The 19994-nt window shown below is 36.3% G+C and overlaps 1 long non-coding RNA gene across 14 annotated transcripts in view; it reads left to right on the top strand.

Moving 5' to 3' along the window:
* LOC137487925 (uncharacterized) overlaps positions 1 to 19994 on the top strand; it is an 84090-nt gene that overhangs the window by 27002 nt on the left and 37094 nt on the right. For 4 of the 14 annotated variants that reach the window (XR_015511646.1, XR_015511647.1, XR_015511645.1 and 1 more), the window contains exons 2-3: positions 13260 to 13408; positions 19697 to 19799. The exons of 3 other annotated variants lie outside the window; for them this stretch is intronic. This is a non-coding gene — a long non-coding RNA (uncharacterized LOC137487925). The remainder of the gene's footprint in view (positions 1 to 13259; positions 13409 to 19696; positions 19800 to 19994) is intronic. 7 more of the 14 variants (XR_015511649.1, XR_015511650.1, XR_015511644.1 and 4 more) reach the window with 2 other exon arrangements.

Raw genomic sequence — 19994 nt, 5'->3', positions numbered from 1 at the left:
TTTCTTTGTGGAGTTTGCATGTTCTCCCTGCGTTTGCGTGGGTTTCCTCCGGGTACTCCGGTTTCCCCCACAGTCCAAAGACGTGCGGTACAGGTGAATTGGGTAGGCTAAATTGTCCATACTGTATGAGTGTGTGTGTGAATGTGTGTGTGGATGATTCCCTGAGATGGGTTGCAGCTGGATGGGCATCCGCTGCGTAAAAAACTTGCTGGATAAGTTGGCGGTTCATTCGCTGTGGCGACCCCTAATTAATAAAGGGACTAGAAAATGAATGAATGAATGAAATGGGGTTATTGTGGAAGTCACTGAGCCAAAAACCATGCATCCAACCATGCATCAGAGCCAATGTTGTTACCAATCATTCACATGTCTAAGACTGTGATAAAAGGTCAAAAAATTGTGTGTTTTTTTCCCACTAAATCAGTGACATCCTTTGTAAACTTGGCAATTAAAGAATTAAAATCCTGTATTTTTTTTTACAAGAGTTTAATTTAGAGGATGTTTTCATCACAGTGAGTATGGAATAGCATACTCATCTGAGTTCATCTGAAATGACCAGGCTGGATTATCAAATCTGCAGTGCATATAGTCATTTACGGCTATTTGACTTTTCAATGAATGTTTTTTGATTCAGTCATTTTGGTTACAGGTGTTACTGGTTTGCAGCAGGCTCTTGTAAAAGTAAAAATCTCATTAGCTTTATCTACAGATAAATGTAGCTCTGCATAATCGGTTTAAAGTGATAGTTTAAAATCTTGCTCTACTGAACAAAGTAAAATAACTTAAATGGTCTCAGCAAATAAATGGCATTACATTTTTGTGATTTCTGGTTCTATATAGAAAGAATTATAGATGCTTATTTAAAGTGATAGTTTTTGTGTTGTTGCTTCGTGATTCTTTTCATTTCTTTATTTAATATTATAATTATAAAAAAGTGCTATTTATAAAATGTGAAAAAAAGCTGATATGGCAAAAAACTCAATTTTCTCTGTCCTAGTTTTTGAAACCAACCTTGACTTGTTCACTTTGCTACACACTCCAAGTCTGACACTGTTTGTGGTGAGCTACAGTGCAAATTAGTAACCCTGGAAAAACCATCCATACCGAGGTTAGTCCCCCCTTGTATCGTCTCATTTTACACACAAAGTGCAAACACATAATACCCAGAGTCACTTACTTCTTGGTTCTCAAACATATATCCCTGGGCACATTTTCCCGTCGAGCCTGTGTCGCATATTTTTGTTTGACCACACACCAATAGATGTTGTATTAAAAAAAACTTTATTAATAAAGCATTTCATTCACAGGAAATGGTGACACAGCCTACTGTACTCTGACGTATTTTATTTATATCAATTTCAGTCATAGTGGATCTACAGTAATACCATAATACTTTCTAGGTTTATGGTTAAAAGTGTCTGTTTGTTTTTGTTTGCATGCCTTACAAAGAGAATAAGAAGTAGTATACGCGAGAGGAAAAATCAAGACAATCTGAATGCAGCAGGCTTCTTTTCTCATCTCTCCTCTCTCAAGACTTCGGCCTTGATGCAAACTAGCAGTGCAGGTCACTCCCTGCCTTGTTTCACCAGCACTTTTCGGTGGCTCATTTATAACGTCCTTGAAGAAGTCCGCTATTATGAATCAAGAATGCTTCTCTCATTGTAACCACGTTCGCATGTGAGAGTTTGTCCTCGGAGCATATTTTAAATTTCACTTTTCAGTCCCTTTGAAAGAGCACTACGACTTCAGCAAAGGAGGGTTTATATTCATTAATTGGAGATAAAGAAAAATATTGCATATTAATTAATGACTTAAATTATCAAAGATTACTTGACATTGAACTGAACTGTGGTTTGGAATGCAATGCAATACCACGTCTAATTTCAAATAGAAGATCTTCGACATAAAGGCGTACTGTCAAGTGTTTGTGAACCCGAGAAGTGGCACAGAATTTTACACACACATTGAAAAATTAAACTTTTTATTTTAAACACACACACACACACACACTGTGTAAATATAGTCAGATCCATAATATTGGGACATCAACATAATTTTAAGACTTTTGGCTCTATACACCAACACAATGGATTTGAAATTAAACAAACAAGATGTCCTTTAACTTCAGACTTTCAGCTTTAATTTGAGGGTATTTACATTCAAATCAGGTGAACAGTGCAGGAATTACAACAGTTTCCATATATGCCTCCCTCTTGTTAAGGGACCAAAAGTAATTGTTTTTTAAAGCACATCTTGCTTGTTTCTCTTTAAATCCAGTGTGTTGGTATATAGAGTTAGAATTGTGTCGATGTCCCAATATTTATCTGACTGTATACTCATACAGACACACAGACACGTTTGAAAAATGTTGGAATGTCTAAAAACCATCTATTATGTAAATTTATTTTGAATATACTTGGTTAATACCTTATATACTGTGACTATGTATATATGTATATTTCACTGTAGACATATTTACTGTATATATTTCAGATTTTTTTTATATTTTAAAAGTGTTTTCTCTTTGGAAAAAGTAGAGGAGAATTATCCTTGACAAGCAATGTGACATCTCAGCCTGACCCCTTGCAATTGATATAGGACAGCACACATACATAGAAACAAATAATCAAGACCTAATTATTGCAAAAACAGACAAAACGAATGAGAACTATTGAAAGGGGAACACTGAAAAGTGTCATTTTCAACTGTGTGAATCCCATTGCATGGTCGCAAGAGCCTGTTGCACAAAGGAGAGCATGGCTGACAAAGACACCTCTTCACTTATGGGAGCAAAACCTAAAAGCATCCGGCTAATAAGCTGGTCATTCACATGTGGAGAATACAGAGAACGAGAGGGCTTTTTTCCTCCCCAGCCAGGTTAAAACACTGGCCCCAATCTCCTCATGTTCTTCTTATTGTCTACTAGCAGGGGATTACGGGGCCCTGCCCATCTTTTATCAATGGGTGTGGTTGAGCTATAATCATCTCTAATTTTCCTCTTGTTCCACTGGTTCGTCCTCGCTCATTCTAATTCATTTCTTTCGTCGCCATGCTAACGTGCTTTAAATGGGTGTCGCTAACATGTGCTGTCAATCAATGGCTCTTGAGAATGAAGCGCTTGGAGTTAGCGCTCTGTAGCTCACTTTATCTCTGCTGCCCGGAGGGTGTAATCTTATTGTTGTTGTTTTAGAACAGTTCAAACTCGTACAACTTATTCCTACTTGCAACACAAATTGAGAGATATTTTTAAAATGATTTCAGAGAGATTTTTGTCTTGGCCTACAAGAATGAACCTCATTGGTGCTTACTCTACTTAACCTTAAGGATATAAGATATACTGATTTGTTTATATGTGAATAAAAACCTAACTAAATCACATTCTTGTCTCTCTAGAACACCTGGGGTTCATTCTTCGTCTCTTGCTTAAATAATCTAAGATAATTTGACAGATCCTGGATCTTTTAATCTTGATAACTGACCTCTGGCTGATTTGGTTCTTCAAACAAGTTTGCAAATCAAATTAAAATGTCTGAATGAACTGATCTGAGATCCCTGCATGTGTTGTAAAGGACAGATCTATCGATTCTCCAAATCATGATCAACAATGCAACGATTGGCTAATGGCACAGGAGCATAATGACATCATCTGATTAGTATTTAATTATCCATGTGAGAAAGATTATATAAAATTTGTAGTTTAAATTATTGTTGTAATATGATACACAATAACTTTCCACTTTTGTTGTGGTCTGCATGTTTTACAATTTTCATGTGTCTTTAGTATTTAGCAATTTATTTAGTTTTACTTTTAGAGTGGGTTATAGTAACCTAGAGCTATTCAAGTTTATTAATCAATGGCCATTTAAATTCATTTTGCTTTAAAAAAGCATTTTGATATCGATAAAAGTGTATGGAAGTGTATTATCATGCACAAATTATACTAAAGCGGGAACCTTAAAATAGGCATTTGTATTTTAAAAATTGTATTTAATTAATTAATGTACTCTTTGTACCCCTTGGGAAGCAGTCTTTGTACTTTTATTTCAGAGTGCAGATTGCGTAAGTTTGATTTATATAATTTTAAAAATTGTTTTCACAAATGTATAACTACTATTATAAGAAAATATTAGCATTTTGTACATACTTTCAGTATTACCTTTGCTTGAAATGACCCGATCTATTCTTGTTCATATGAAATAAGCTGCTGCTCCTGAGCAGGTTTGAGCTACCAGACCTATTGCTATGACAACAATTCTCAGATGAGTTTTGAAGAACAAAACGATCCTGCATCATGTCAAATCCTTAATAACCAAATCCAGCTAATTAAGTTATCTACATACGAGAAACGGACCCCTGGATTAAATAATTCAGCTAATATGATCTTTTTTGTGAACATTTTAAAACAATAAGAGGTTAGGGTGAACTGAAAATTCAATGGACGTATGGATAAAAAAAGTATTATTTTTTCAAAACATTTAGCATTTTTCTTTTGGTTTGAAATAAAATAAAGTGGTGAAAATACAAATTTTTGAGTGATAATTTGAGCCAATATTTTATATATATATATATATATATATATATATATATATATATATATATATATATATATATATATATATATATATATATATATATATATATATATATGTTTTATTAAATGTAAGACAATTATTTCATTCTAAAAAGAGATCTCAAAACATCTCAATTTATTAGTTTTTCTACTTGTATATTATAAGTATTATTCAATGATTATTGTTTAAAGATTAATTTTAATTTAAAAAACTACAGATGATGAGCTTTGAATAGAAATGAGCACAATTTATAAATTTAATCCACAATCTAATATTGTACAAAAAGTCTTGTTTAATATAATATATTTATTTAGTTCGTTTTTAGTTTCTTTTGTATTTGGCCGTAGTGTTGAACTATGTAAATCACACAATATCTTCAGACATTGCCATGGTCATGCTTTGGTTTCTTTCAGCATAGATTCAGTCTCCCCCACTTTCACTGATTCAGAATAATGCTTATATGTTTGTTCTTTTAATTCAGCTCTAAAGTCATGCCTAACGTGTTGACCTTCTATATGCCACTTTCAGATATGTATGAATTAAAGTCAATGGAAGAAAAATTACATTTTGGCTGCTTCTTAACAGTGTTTGTGTTGACTGAAAAAATGAAGAAGAACAGGTGCAGTGTTTTGCCACTGCCTTCAGAAGGACACATACACAATATATAGAAAAAATGTAGGAGATGCTCCTGCTTTATTCAAGTCTCTTGTATACCAATGCAGTTACAAATACACTCTGTTGACTTGCCAAGGTATTTAGAACTAGTTTCTAGTGTATCACAGAAGGCAAACAGCCAAGCGCAGCATCTGTTTATAAACAAGGCCAAGATTTTTGTGTAGTCCAGAACTTTCAGAAAGTCATTCATCTGAAAGGTTGACTATTTCATTCAAACTCTGGGCTAAACAATTCTTATAGATCTATAGTTTGGACTCTTTGGCGTATTTAATTTTTCTTAGACAGCACTCCAAGTGTTGCATTAACTGTAGTATTACTTCAGCAAGCAGGCTTACATATGGGACAGGATGTTGAATGTTTTGCTCCCTTTTTTTCTTTTTGTTTCCCTCCAGAATATGCAAAGGTCACATGAATTTGACTTATTTTTCAGTCATTTAAAGCATTCACGCAGCCAAGCAAATGTCTTTTGAGGGATTAGGAGGTAACTAGAAGTGAATTGGGCTGAGGAGATAAAAGCTTCTGTATGCTGGTGTCCCCGAGTTGAGAATGCATCTATCCTTTTTAATAATCTTGTCGGCATACCTCATGCAATCAAATTCACCATGCATGAGCTCCAGCTTTATCCGCTCCACAATTATCCGCTAACAGCAATTACTCCGATGGCCGCGTGCTGAATAGAGCCATCTGAAGCGGGGTTTTGAACCTGAGCGGCAGTGTGTAGACTTTCTCATGGTGTGTATTGGGAAGCGTGGAGCTCCTGTGAAGCACGATCACCTTGTGTTTATATGGAGATGTAGGCAACGATAGGCCAACACAATAGAGGCTTTTCTGGTGGAGTGTGCGAGTCTGTGTATGAGCACGATTGAGCGCTTGGTGTGTGAAATTCTCCTTTGGTCAAGTCGTGTGTGTGGGTGAGAGCGGGCGCGTGTTGAACATGTGGCGGTGTTCTCAGAGGAACAGCGGGGCCTTAATGAGGACTAGCCCTGGATGGCAGCTGGTAAAGTCCAGTCGTAGAATAGGTGGCTCTCCGTGCCCCTTTATGCATGCACAAAGGAATGCTAATGAACCCCGCTGCTGAGTGGGGACTGGGAACCAGCCCACATGTCGCACACACACGCATATACACTCTTACATGAAGGCCTTTTCACCATAACTTTCCACCAACATCTACAATACAACAGAGGGGAATCTTGTTCCATGTGCGTGTGTGAAGATTAGGCCTAAAATATGTGTCTGCTTGCATGTCTGTGGTTATATATTAATCCTGAGGTCTTTTTTTTGGGTATAAATAATGTTATAGTGCTGGCGTTTGAGGGCCTCTCTCCTGTTAAAGACATAAAGCTCTTCATTCTAGAGCCCACCTGAGACCTGACCGTACAGACCCAGCTCGCCATGCATAGGCAATCAGGCTTCATTTACAAATTATTCTCCTTTTCATTATTAACCGCTGTAATGCTCTTGAGAATGCTGCATTCTGACAAAAATTAGCCCAGCTTTTCATCCTTTGCAGTTGGTTGAGTGTTATTTAGGGGGTTTCAGCTCTTATGAAGCAATTGGATTTTCTGTATCCTTTCCTCTCTTTTTTTCTGGTCTTGTATCAGTTGCATCAGAGAAAATATCTTAATTTCGCATTTGGGCCCCTTTATGGAATTCAAGGTCTCACTGGAGGAAGAGTTCTTGTTTGTATCCGTATGTTTGCGTTCACCAAATATTTGTGATTTGTGTTGCTGTGAATTTTTACTTCTTCAATTCTGTTTTGTCCCAGCGATCTGTCTAATTAGCCAATCAAGATCTTTTGAGATTTTAAAGCTGCTATTCATTCAAGCAAATAAAATACTCTACATTCTAAAGAACAACATCAGACCCCTTTCTATAAGGTTCCTTAAAGAACCATGCTTTAAATTTTCTATTTATGCCCTTAACTTTCACCACTATCATGTTTATGGAAGGGTTTTTTGGTATAATGTATGTATTAGTGCTTTCAGTCTATTAAAAAATTAACTAATTAATCACTTTTTTAAAAAATAATCGCGATTAATCACAATTAATCACATTTCAAAGACTGAAACTTGTAATTTTGGCCATTCGAATGTAAGATTATTGCAAACGCAAGACAAAAACTATTTAAATTTAAAATAACATTGTTTATTAGAATTTTTGTTTAACTTGTAACACAGATTTCTTCATGTAAACAACATACCCACAATAAACCATCAAGATCCTGGCGTGACAGCCATACAGAAATAAAAACACAGGCATGTTAATGCCATTTGAATTTTAAAACAATCAATGTCAATAAAGAAAAAATTGATTTGCTTGTTGGATTGTAAGTGGACTGCAAAAAAATGCCAAAATACAAGCATTACAGATGGAAAATGGAAAATTATAATAATAATAATAATAATAAAGTATTGAATACAAACAATTGTACTCATTCAACAGGGAAAAAAACTGCAACAGCGTTAGTTACGTAATTTTTTTTAACACGTTAATTATTTTAAATTAAATGCATGCGTTAACGCATTAATTTTGACAACACTAGTATATATATAAAAACTTTTTCTCAACCTGATCTTATTTTTAACTTATGATCTTATCAAACTTTCATTCATTCATTCATTCATTCATTCATTTTCAGCTTAGTCTCTTTATTATTCAGGGGTCGCCACAGCAGAATAGACCAACAACTTATCTAGCATATGTTTTACGCAGGGGATGCCCTTCCAGCTGCAACTCATCACTGGGAAACATCCACACACACTCATTTACATATACACTATGGGCAATTTTAGCTTACTCAATTCACCAGTACCACATGTCTTCGGGCTGTGGGGTAAACCGGAGCACCCAGAGGAAACCCACACGAACACAGGGAGAACATACAAACTCCACACTGAAATGCCAACTGACCCAGCTGAGGCTCAAACCAGCGACCTTTTTGCTGTGAGGCGATCGTGCTACCCACTGCACCACCGTGACTCCTCTTATGCAAACATAACCTATAATTTTCGAATGCAAATTCCAAATGTGGGGTGAAAGTTAGGGGCTTAAATAATAGTATATTAGTGATCATCATCAAAGTGAACATATAAGTGAACATGGTAAAAAGTTGTGACAAATTATTTTTTTGTTATAGTAACTACTAAAAATAAAGTTGAAATGGGATTATCGCATTAAAGTTTAAGTTAGTATTTAATACTAATAAATAATAGGAGAAAAGCGGCCAAGTGGGTAGCGCGGTTACCTCACAGCAACAAGGTCGCTGGTTCGAGCCTCACTTGGGTATGTTGGCATTTCTGTGTGGAGTTTGCATTTTCTCTCCGTGTTCACTTGGGTATCCTCCGGGTGCTCCGGTTTCCCCCACAAGACCAAAGACATGAGCTATAGGTGAATTGGGTAAGCTATATTGTCCATATAGTGTATGAGTGGATCCCATTTGATTGAGTTCAGCAGTGGAGTTTAGTGAAGGTGACGCCCAGTTCAGGTCTCTTCATCATGACCAAGTGTGCAGCATCCCAACTGTCCAGCACATTCACCAGCCTGACCTTATCATAGAGTTTATGAAGCACTGCTCGGGAGGGTTCTGAGACATGGGGCTTATCAATGCCATGAATTTCCTTGATTTGTTGTGATTTCTCAAAGACTTACAAAGTACCATTGCTCCTTTGGCATACTTGTCTGTTGTAGAAAGGGTATGTATGTGGATGGGTGTTTCCCAGTGATGGTTTGCAGCTAGTAGGGCATCTGCTGCATTTTAACATAGAAAGGCAATTAGTAAAGTAAATAAGTGTAATAAAGTGTAATATGAAATGTACAGTGATAAATTATTTAAAATGTTTTGAAAATGTCTATTTAACATGTCTTTCATAACCTGGAATAATGGAACTCAATAAAATGGCTTTAAGTGAATCAATAATATAAAAAAAGAGCGACAACTAGGGCTGTGAGATTTGGGGAAAATATCTAAATGCAATTTTTTTGACATACTGTGATTTCAATTTGATTTGATTTTAAATTTGTAAGCTTAAGCTCAATAATCTGTATTGTGGCTGCTAAACTTTACTGCTCAAATGCAGTAAATGTTAAAAAAGGAACTGAAAAGATAATAACTTACTCCAACGTTAATTTAACTAAACTCTGTTTAGTTAAAAAAATGCTTAGTGCATAGTGAAAACAGTTAGGTTGCAGAGGTCCTTCCTCTGTGCTTGCTTGCTTCTCTCATCGTTTATACAGCTTTTGGCGAATTTATCTGCCATGAAGACCAGATTACACTTGGCATTATAACATGTCATTAGTATTACAGGAATATCTGTGGCCAAAGGTCTTTTTGGAGTTTTGTATTTTATTCCTCTAGATTATTTTCTCTTTGTATTCCCTACACTACAGTAGTACTGTACATAAAGAAATGGAGTTATTATGGTCTGTTGAAAGTAATTAGTTAATAAGTTAATTTCAGCTTTTCTCATATAGATGAACTGTAAAGAAAACCACATCTCATTGTACCCAGTTTTTGTAAACTTCAATGAATGCAGTTCTATGGAATTTACATGCATAATTCATGCAAAGTACCATGGGGTACAGGATAAAGATGGATAAGATACCTCCAGATTTTGCCCACCCAGAGAGCAGCTCAACTGGTTATAGCAAGTTCCTATGAAATGGATCTCAAGGGCACAATAGTCAGATCATGATCTTTCACTCATCTCAGCATCCGTTCTGGAAAGTTGTCAGGGTAACACATTAGGCGAAATGGCGATTTAAGATGTATCAAAGTGCTGCAGCTGTTTTCTTGAACCTGGAGAGTTTCGTGAGGGAGCTCAGGAGGAGCACTTTACAGAAGCAGCCAATGGAGGCTTGTTCTCAAAGAGAAAAGTAAGACTTCAATGGTAATTACGCCAAGCGCAAATCATAATTGAGAAGGGTCCTAGAGACCCGTGTGGTGCCACTTCGTCCAATCAGCCAGGGTGACTTCAAGAATATCTCCATAATACTTCAAAACAAAAGTCTCATTACAGGTAATTATGGTTTGCCAGTCTTGGAGCAGAGCCTATTGACCCCCCTTCCGCTTGCTTGCTTCTCTCAGCACTTTCATCCGCTCCATTCTCTACAAGAGGCCAGCAGGGTCTGGAGAAGAGGCTATTACCTGAACGTGGTGCATCCGACATCACGGACACCGATGCTCCTTTTCCATTCATCTGGAGTGGCTCACTTTCCTGCAGCAATTACCGGCCGTGAGATCAAAACTGGACCATCAGGGAGAATTGCGAGTCCTCTGGCAGATGCTTGCGTGCATGTGAATGGACTGGCCGACAGTACTCTGTGATTGAGTGCAATGGCAGAGTGACTCTTGGAGGAAATTGGTAAACTGACCGACTGACAGCACGTAATAAAACTGCGGCTGACTGTTGCGAATATCTTTAAACTTTAAAGGGATAGTTCACCCTAAAATGAAAATTCTGCCAATTGCTGTCATTCCAAACCTTAAGTAAATTTGGTTACTGTAGGAACACAAATGAAAAAATTTTTAATCAAACTGAGAAAGATTTTGAGCCTTTCATTTGAAAGTCTATTCATCCAAAACATTCATGAAACGATTAAAGTAAATCCATAGTGGTTTTCTGATGAGATGCAACCTCTTTAGAACTTTTTGTTTAGATTTTTATTTACTCAGTTGTGCTTGCTTACCTTTATTTTCTTCATTTAGAACCATTGAGGTAAATTTTTGCATGTCATGGCAACATTTTCAAGCTTCTGCAAGAACCAGTGAGGTCTGTGGCTATAAAATCCAAATTAAATGTATTTGTTTTATAAACAAATCATGTCTTTTCAGGACAAACCACTCTATTATAGATTTATTTTGTGATGCCTTTCAAAACATTTTGAAGCATCTCTGTTTTGTTTGAATGGAGTTTCAACGGAAAAACTGCAGTCTCTCGGATTTGATTAAAAATATGAAGATGAATGAAATGGTTGTGTGTTTGGAAGAGTGTGACTTTAATCACCAATAATTTTAATCTAACTTTAATTAACCAATAATAACATGGTTATTTGGCTACTATACAAATACACTCTGTATGTAGGCTAGTTTTAAGCATAAATCGTGTGCCTGTTTATGGTGGTCCGGTCTGAAGCTGGTGCAGCAGGCGGCCTTGTCATCTGCAGACTCTCACACAATGAAGGCCAACAGGGCTTACTGTCATATTACTCCAAGACATGTGTAATCATTAGCCTTGTGTCACAGTCAGCTGTTTGCTCTACTACAATTAAGATGCAGCAGAAATTAAAGATTTGTCCATAGATTTGTCTAAGATTCACTATAAACTGTCTGTTAGAATTGTATGTAGTAAATCCAGGATTAAGTGTTACGTGTGCTTCATTATTAGAGATTATGATATATCTTTTTGGTGATCTGTTGTGAATGATGATTTGATATTTTAAGGGATACTATTTAAAAAAAATTAACATGCATTACATAAGCATAGAGCTTCCCAGTTATACTTCCCAAAGGCCATATTTATAAATTGTGAAAAAACAAAGCTCTGTTCACCAAGCAAAGCATGTTTGCAAAGCTTGTTTTCTCTATCATAGGCCGTTTCACCAGTTCTACATTATTAAATGTGCATTATATTTTACTGTCACTTTTCAGTTGTGTTTTAAATATGAGGGCTGCTTCAACTCTGTGGTTCTGAGTTGATGAATCTGTGATCATCCTATCAGAGCAGGAGCAGGTCTTCATTGTAATTTGGCATGGTTGTAATTACTGTAATTAGATCCTAGGTTTACATATCTAAAAAAAAAAATATGCTTAGTAAGTAGTAAATAACATCTGCTGCTTTTAAATGAATCATGTTACTGCTGTTAAGTTCTAACAGCTGCTAAATGTCAGCCAGGCTCCTTGTAAATACAGGTATGGGACTCAATTTTCGCAAAACATAATATACACTGCTCCGGTTATGTGTCATTGCACTTTTCATATAACAAATGCACTAGAGGGCGTTGTCTACACTTTTGAGAAAGTGGGTTACCTGGTGTGCTGATCACCGTAAAAAAGTTGTACATTTGGAGATAAACAGATGTGACAAACATATTTAATTACAAATCTTAAATACTTTTAATGTGTTTTTCTGTATTTATTTGGTGTTAAATATAAATACGAAAATAATCCCCTACTGTGCATTCACATCGAAGGCGGCAAAAGCATCAAAGTAGTATGAAGTCAATCATTTTCAATGGGAGCCAAAGGCGATAAGCAGCAAGGAGCGGCGCGTCATGAGGGGTTTAAATCAAGTCAACTCTATGGTAATGAGATATGACATGGTTTGGCGGCAAGCAATCAGAATGTAGATGTCCACCGATTTAGAGGATTCCAGAGAACACAATCCTATGAACTTTGGTTCTGACCACAGTTGTGCCTAAGAGTTTGATTATTACGATGTTGTCTTACAGGGACATAAATATAAAAAAAAGTTATTGCGAATTACTGATGTGCATTAATGTTACATATGCTATTTTATTTTGGAGTGGAAATTTCATGCTAATTATAAAGCATACAAAACAGTATGCTTCAGAATATTTCAGTCATATGGACACATTGGGTTAGTGGATCAAAGCCACACCACACGCAACAACTTAATTTTTCATAGTTAAAATTTTTTATAAAAAGGGTGCATTTTCACGCTAGAAAACATGTTTTATGCGGATATCTAACTGATTTGCTGATATGTCACAACGACTTTTTAAAAAACTAAATCAATTTTGCAAATTTTGTAAATTTCACCAGTGAAGCTGTGAAGGCAGACAGCGTTGCCGCCAGGGCTTCCAGAGCGAACTTTGATGTGAACGCACAGTTATTTGTTGATAATATGTCCAACATAGGCTCATTCTAAAAAATGCAACCCTATATACGTTTCTGGAGAACACGTATTATGTAGCCAGAGCTATATAAGGCTGCATTTCATCTTTAAAACCAACACTACAAGGTGGTATGATTCTGTTTCTTTTCTCACTTACCAGCTAACCATTTACCTGAATGTGGATGGCTTTTCCACTGTTAACAGTCTGTCCGGTAGCTGGACACGTAACATGGGCAGACTTGAGATGCAAAGCAGAGTTGACCGTGATGACTGGGTTTGAGTCCAGGGAAGAACGGTTCCAGAATGTAGGTAAGACTAAAACAGAAGCCAAAAAATAAAATAAACAATAAATAATCAAAATCAGAATCAGTTTTATTGCCAAGTGTGCTTCACACAAACAAGGAATTTGTTTTGGCTACAGAAGCTTCCAGTGTACATAAAGAGACAAGTGACAACAGCAAAAATAAATATGAAAAAGACGATAAACATTGAACAGAGTTGTAGTTAGTCAAGACATCTGGATGTTTAATTATATGTACAGATTTGTTATAAATATACAGGTTATACGGTGCTGTGTACAAATGCGAATAGAGAAAGTATTGCATTGTATATTGATATAAGGTGCTGTGTACAAGTGCGTATGAGAAAGTATTGCTGTTTACAAGTGCGTATGAGAAAGTATTGCTGTGTTCAAGTGCGTATGAGAAAGTAATGTGTATGTTTATTGCAAAGTTGGGGAATATTTAACTGTTCATAAGGTAGATGGCCTGAGGAAAGAAACTTTTCCTGTGTCTGGCTGTTTTAGTGCTTGTTGCTCTGAAGCGCCGACCAGACGTTAACAGTTCAAACAGGTAGTGTGCTGGATGCGAGGCATCCAGAGGGAATTTGTGAGCCCTTTTACTCACTCTCGAAGAGCACAGTTCTTAAAGTGTAGGAAGGGTAATGCCAGTGATTCGTTCAGCAGTCCGGACTATTCGCTGTAGTCTACAGAGGTTGGCTTTGACAGCTGAGCTGAACCAGACAGTGATTGAAGTGCAGAGGATGGATTGGATGACAGCTGAGTAGAACTGTACGAGCAGCTCCTGTGGCAGGTTAAACTTCCTCAAAATCTGTGCTTTTTTTAAATAACAAGGTGAGCATGTGGTAAAATCTAAAAATGGGGTAAAAATCAGGGGGCTTTTATTTTTCTGGATTGTTTTTGGGATTAGGGAAGTAGTGGGTGGATCCATCTGTGTTTTTAAAAAAAAATACTATTGGTTGGGTTTAGGAAAGGAGGTAGTTGGGGGTGGTCGGTCAGTCAGTCAGCCAACAGCAGCCTCTGGTAAATTTACGTGAGAACAGCAGCCTTGAATAGTACTCCCGAGAGATATTTCAGATCTAAAATACAAACAAAAACGGCAAAAAAAAAATGTAGCTCTTGGGACGTATTTTGCTCTCTCCAGAAATGTATGTATGGCTACGTAATCAGAATGAGGCTGGGTTGAATATGTCCCTGTAAAGATAATTATTGTGAAAAAGAACATAAGTTGTTGGCGTTAACTACCCCCTAGCATTTATTTTTACTATAAACTGCAGACAAACGTAATGTATGTTGAATTATGTTTTTGTGGTTCCACAAAAATGTAAGCTGAAGTACGTATTTCCAGTAAGCCTTTGTTGGCTAAATCAAATCAGATATCACTTCCTTTATCATCCAATATTTAGGTTTAATTTACCTTGTGGGGCGTAACAAAACAACAACAAAAAGGAAACACGAGCTATTTTGAAATGTGTTCGAAAGTAATACTTTATAATTGTAATGCATTATTGTGAACCTATGGATGGTAACAAGCCTTTACACATTTGTAACCTAACAGGCATTAACCATTTTTGTTAGTTTCCAACAAAAAAAAAAACAAACTGCAACTTTTAAATGTATGCAGTTGTGAATAAGATATGTTCCAATACTTTCATCATTATAAACATGGCGAATATCTGTCATCATATAAAACCACAACTCCTATTCACAGTCGTTTTCAGTTGTAAAGTATGCAAGAACGATGAAGCACATTAATATTTGTTTGGAAAAGATTTTTGGCATATTGTTACAGTTTTCTTTTTGAATACAATGCGATAAAGATGAAAACATCTCAATTAAAGTCTGTGCTTTTGTTTTACGTTGGGAAAAAAATGAAAGCAAGCTGAAATGTTTGGTCTCATTGCCTGAAGTGATTGTAGTCTGTGTGAATAGATGTCCTTGATGCACAAAGAAAGATCTTGGAACAATGCAAGGAAGGTGTTTTTTTGTTGTTTTTCCTTTTAAAGCTGCCTGTTGATGCATCGAAAAAATGTCAGGATTTTCTGTATTGCGTCTAAAAAAAAAAAGACTTTTTTTATTAGTATTATTTTATATACAATAATTCATTTTGTCAACCTAAAGCACATTGCGACTTGTATTTCAATTCTGTAGATTTTCTATACAGCTGGTTGCATATTCTGTGGATTGATTCCTGGCCATGTGAAGTGCTCCGTGCAGCTTTCGGCTCACACGGCGTGAAAATTATGGAGATATTCTTCCTATTGATTGTATTAGTTTTCTGTGCTATCATGGTTATGCTATTATGATGGGGTTGTTCTCCACTATTGTGCAATAGGCGGGTGTATCATTCACCGAGCAGCTCTTTTCTTCTTTTTGTGAAAGGACAGCCATCTTTAAATTACTTCCTCTGAAGTTAAAAGGCTTTGCGGCTAATCAGCCTATTATTCTCCGCTAATAGATGACCAGTAATTGCAACTAATAACTTATTACTCACCTATACACATATTCTAATAGCATGTATTTAGGGAACAATTTCTTCAATAGAATGAGACAGAGAGAAAAGGAGGAGGAAAAGAGTCTATTCAGTGTTGAGAAAAGAGGTGTAAAAAAGACCTCTTACAAAAGGAGCTTAAAAGGCTACCTGTAGCATGTTCTTTTTCCTCGTAGGATTAATATTTAATCTCATTCACAGACACTGAATCCCAGGCGTCGTCTTCATCTCAAGATCAGACTCTGGTGCTTTGTTTGTCTCCTCACATGAGGAGGCTGGAAGGAATTAAATGTGTGTGTGTGTGTGTGTGTGTGTGTGTGTGTGTGTGTGTGTGTGTGTGTGTGTGTGTGTTTGTAATAATAGCCAGAGAGGCGCCTACTGTTGTTGTTCTGGTTTATGAGGATATTTACTACGGGTAATGTGGAAGACTACAGATTATGTCATTATGGATTATATGTGTTGTACATGGATGCACATAATGAGCTTCTTGTGTACACAGGAAAGTTATGTTGAGAAAAACAAACTATAAACTGTAATTTAAGGATCGGTAATCTGGATGTTTTTGTGCTGGTGCTTTGACTGATTTAGGCCTGTCATAAATGAAAAATACAGCATTATATATTTTATGTTACAAATATAGCAAATATAGCCCTGTTGTTTGCAGCCGTTTTGTTTCTTATCATTTATTTCATCATTTATTAATCTTTGATTTGGACAAAAGAAAAAAAATAGCTGATTCATTTAGAGCAGAGATGCCCAAACTAGGGCCCATGGGCCAAAGTTTGCTTATGGTAACCTTTGATTTGGCCCATCATTCCATCTGAAAATGGTTTAGATATTATAATTTCAAATTTAATGTAACCTTTTATATGTTTATTTTATTGTTAAGCTACAAAAAAAGCTGTCTGAAATTAAACATTTCAATTTAAATGAAGTAAATTAATCAGATTTTGTTTAAAATTAACAGACGACAGACAGAGGATAATGCAGAGACTTTCGTGAATGAAGCAAGGCAAAGGCAGAATCTGCTTGACTAGTGTATTCAGCAGTGAACTCCACTATGTTAATAAATGTGATTTTTTTTGTGTGTGTGTGTATTTATTGGTATAATCAAAAAGTTATACTGCAGTAGTTGAAATGATTCAAAGTATTTTTTCAATGTATTTTTTAATATTTAAAAAAAAAATTATATGAATTAGGAAATTACCCATTGCAAAATTATTGTAAAATATATGTCTATCTTTGGCCCACGGCTCTCAATGATATTTGGTGTTTGGCGCTTCATACAAAATAGTTTGGGCACCCCTGATTTAGAAAGAAAGGAGGTGATTTTAGCTGCTTCCGAAATCGCATACTTCCATATAGTATGCTAAAAACAGTATGTGAGACAAGTTGCATGTCTGAAGTCATAGAATTCGAAAAACAGTATGTGAGAAGTAACCGGATGACCTACTGCTTTTGGCGACATTCTGAAGTGTGCATGCAATGCATGCTGCGCTATTCCATAATGCTCTGCGAGAGATTCATGAATAGGAGTGAAGCGACCCACCTGATGTGGGTAGGTCACGTGTTGATAACAAAATGGTGTTTGTAGAATATCCAAGTTCCATTTATACTACTCACATTCATACTGTATAGAACAGTGGTTCTCAATTTTGTTTCATCAAGTACCACCTCAGAAAAAAAAAATTTCTCTCCAGGTACCACCATAACGACTAGTATTGAAATACAGTAGGATAGTAGGCCCAATGAAGCAGCTACAGCTCTGCAAATTTCAGCAACAACTCAGTTTAATTCCTGTGATTAAGAAGATTTATTATTGTCAGCCACTTTAAACATTATAAATAGATTGAACATAAAAACTAACACTTGACTGTGTTTACAGGTAAAAACAAACAAACAAACAAAATAAAATGTCTACGTTTAAATTAAAATGTGCTTTTAAAAGTTCATTAAAAATGGTAGGCTACTGTTCTTAAAAAGTGAAACAAAAACAACAACTAGACTTAAATGTAAAGTATTGATATATAGTAGCCTATTCATCAAAACCTAGAAATGTTGCTTTGACCTCATAAATATAGGCTATATTTCATCATATTCATATATAAATCATTTTTGCTAAATTTTGAAATATGTTGCTTGTACATATGACATATTTGATTCCTCCGCGTACCACTAGAAGAAAGCCAGCGTACCACTAGTGGTAGACGTACCACAGTTTGAGAACCACTGGTATAGAACATACTTTTTCTAATGGAAGAATAGTGTGTTTTAATTTAAATGCAGTACCTACTGAGTAGTTGGTTTTGGACTGTTCGTTTGATTCACTAAACCACTGATTCACATCATGAAATTCACTCGCATTACTGTAAATGGGGAAGTACTGATTTTCAATCGAAATAACCAATCATCAATCCTGATAAATATGTGGTTGTTTATGGGAGGGGTTTTTACAGATTCATTTCGTTAAGGCAAGCCCTGTTGTGTGGCAACTATTGGCTGTGTTGAACTTGACAGGAGAAATGACATTCTGCAACATTATTATGTACTTTCAGTGTCATCCTGTAAACATTGCTCCAGATTCTGTCTCTGTTTTTTTGTGTTATTAACCATGGCCTCTCGTTACATTGAAACAGTGTCAATTCATCAAGCAGTTTTCAAGATTTCAGGATTCCCCATTCATTAAGATTGGACTTGGTATTGTATGAAGTGCCTGGAGGGTGGAGGCATTGCAAATATGGCTGCCAAGTGAACAGACTTTTCTCAAAAGGGACTTTTGAAGGACACCCTGCTGTGTTTTTCTGAGATGCACAGATTTCATCTCTGGCTTTGTTTGAAAATAATGTGCTAGTTGGTATGTTCGTTAATTAGTTGTTAGTGATGGTAAACAAAATAAACTAAATAAATCTGATTATTTCATTCACATTGTAGAGGGTTATTTAAACCTTACATTCCATAGAATATGTAAATTGATAATGTTTAAAGCAAATACTGAAAGTTGTGACAACATATTTTGATGTGGGTGGCATGGTCGCCTCACAACAAGAAGGTCTGTTTCGAGTCCCAGCAGTTCTCCCTGTGTTTGTGTAGGTTTCCTCTGGGTGCTCCAGTTTCCCCCACAGTCCAAAGGCATGTGGTACATGTGAATTGAATGAACTAAATTGGCTCTGGTGTATGAGTGTGTATAGGTGTTTCCCAGTACTGGGTTGTGGCTGAAAGGGCATCAGCTGTGTAAAACATATGCTGGAATAGTTGGCGGTTCATTTTTCTGTGGCGACATCAGAAATAAAGACTAAGCCAAAGGAAAATGAAAGACTGAATTTTGAATATGTAGTTGTTGATCGACATGCCATGTGTCTGTTGTGACTGATTTCTCCAATCACTCATTATTTGTAAAGTGGAGCAGGAAAATATTGTGCCAGAAGTTTTTGTTTCAGACTTGCTTTCAAACAGAAATGATGTTCCGATATACCGATACCCCTAATTGAAAGCCAATTACCTATATATGGATTTGATTTTAGCCCCATTACAAAAACAAAACAAATACAGTCAACAGATGATTTTGTTTTAAAATCTAATCATTGTTTGTCTTTTTCAAATAAGCAAAACTGTCTTAAACAAGTTGCATTTTGAATGTCTGTCAGTGTTTATACTGTTCATCAGTTGACGTTATAGTTGTGTTGTGAACGTTAGGATAATTTGAATTAGTATCACTATAGTTATCCTCCTTCAGGAATTTATATGGATCTTTCAGAGAAGCGAGAAACTCTTCTGTCTGCTAATTCGACCCACTGACCAATGTCCACAGGATTTCAAAGACGGCGAGACCAAAGGGCCATTGGCCTTTTCAAACCAGCAATAACAAACCCAGCACCAGACGTCCAATAAAGAGACTTCCACTTCATTTAAAGGTAATTAATATTCTCTGTCAGCCTGCCTGCTTTCTTTGGAGTGGCAGGTCCAGGCACGCCCCTTTGCACTGTAATGGAGTTGACTGGTTAACTTTGTGATTGTGGCCTGTGTGCTGCTGCCCGGGTGAGTGCGCTCAAGCACAGCCTGACGGTCAGCTTAGATCTGTGTGAATGGACCTGTCTTATAGCCCACTG

This window comes from Danio rerio, chromosome 16, assembly GCF_052040795.2.
Source record: "Danio rerio strain M-AB ecotype USA chromosome 16, GRCz13ab, whole genome shotgun sequence".
Taxonomy (NCBI): domain Eukaryota; kingdom Metazoa; phylum Chordata; class Actinopteri; order Cypriniformes; family Danionidae; genus Danio; species Danio rerio.
This window is presented reverse-complemented; position numbering and strand designations above follow the sequence as displayed.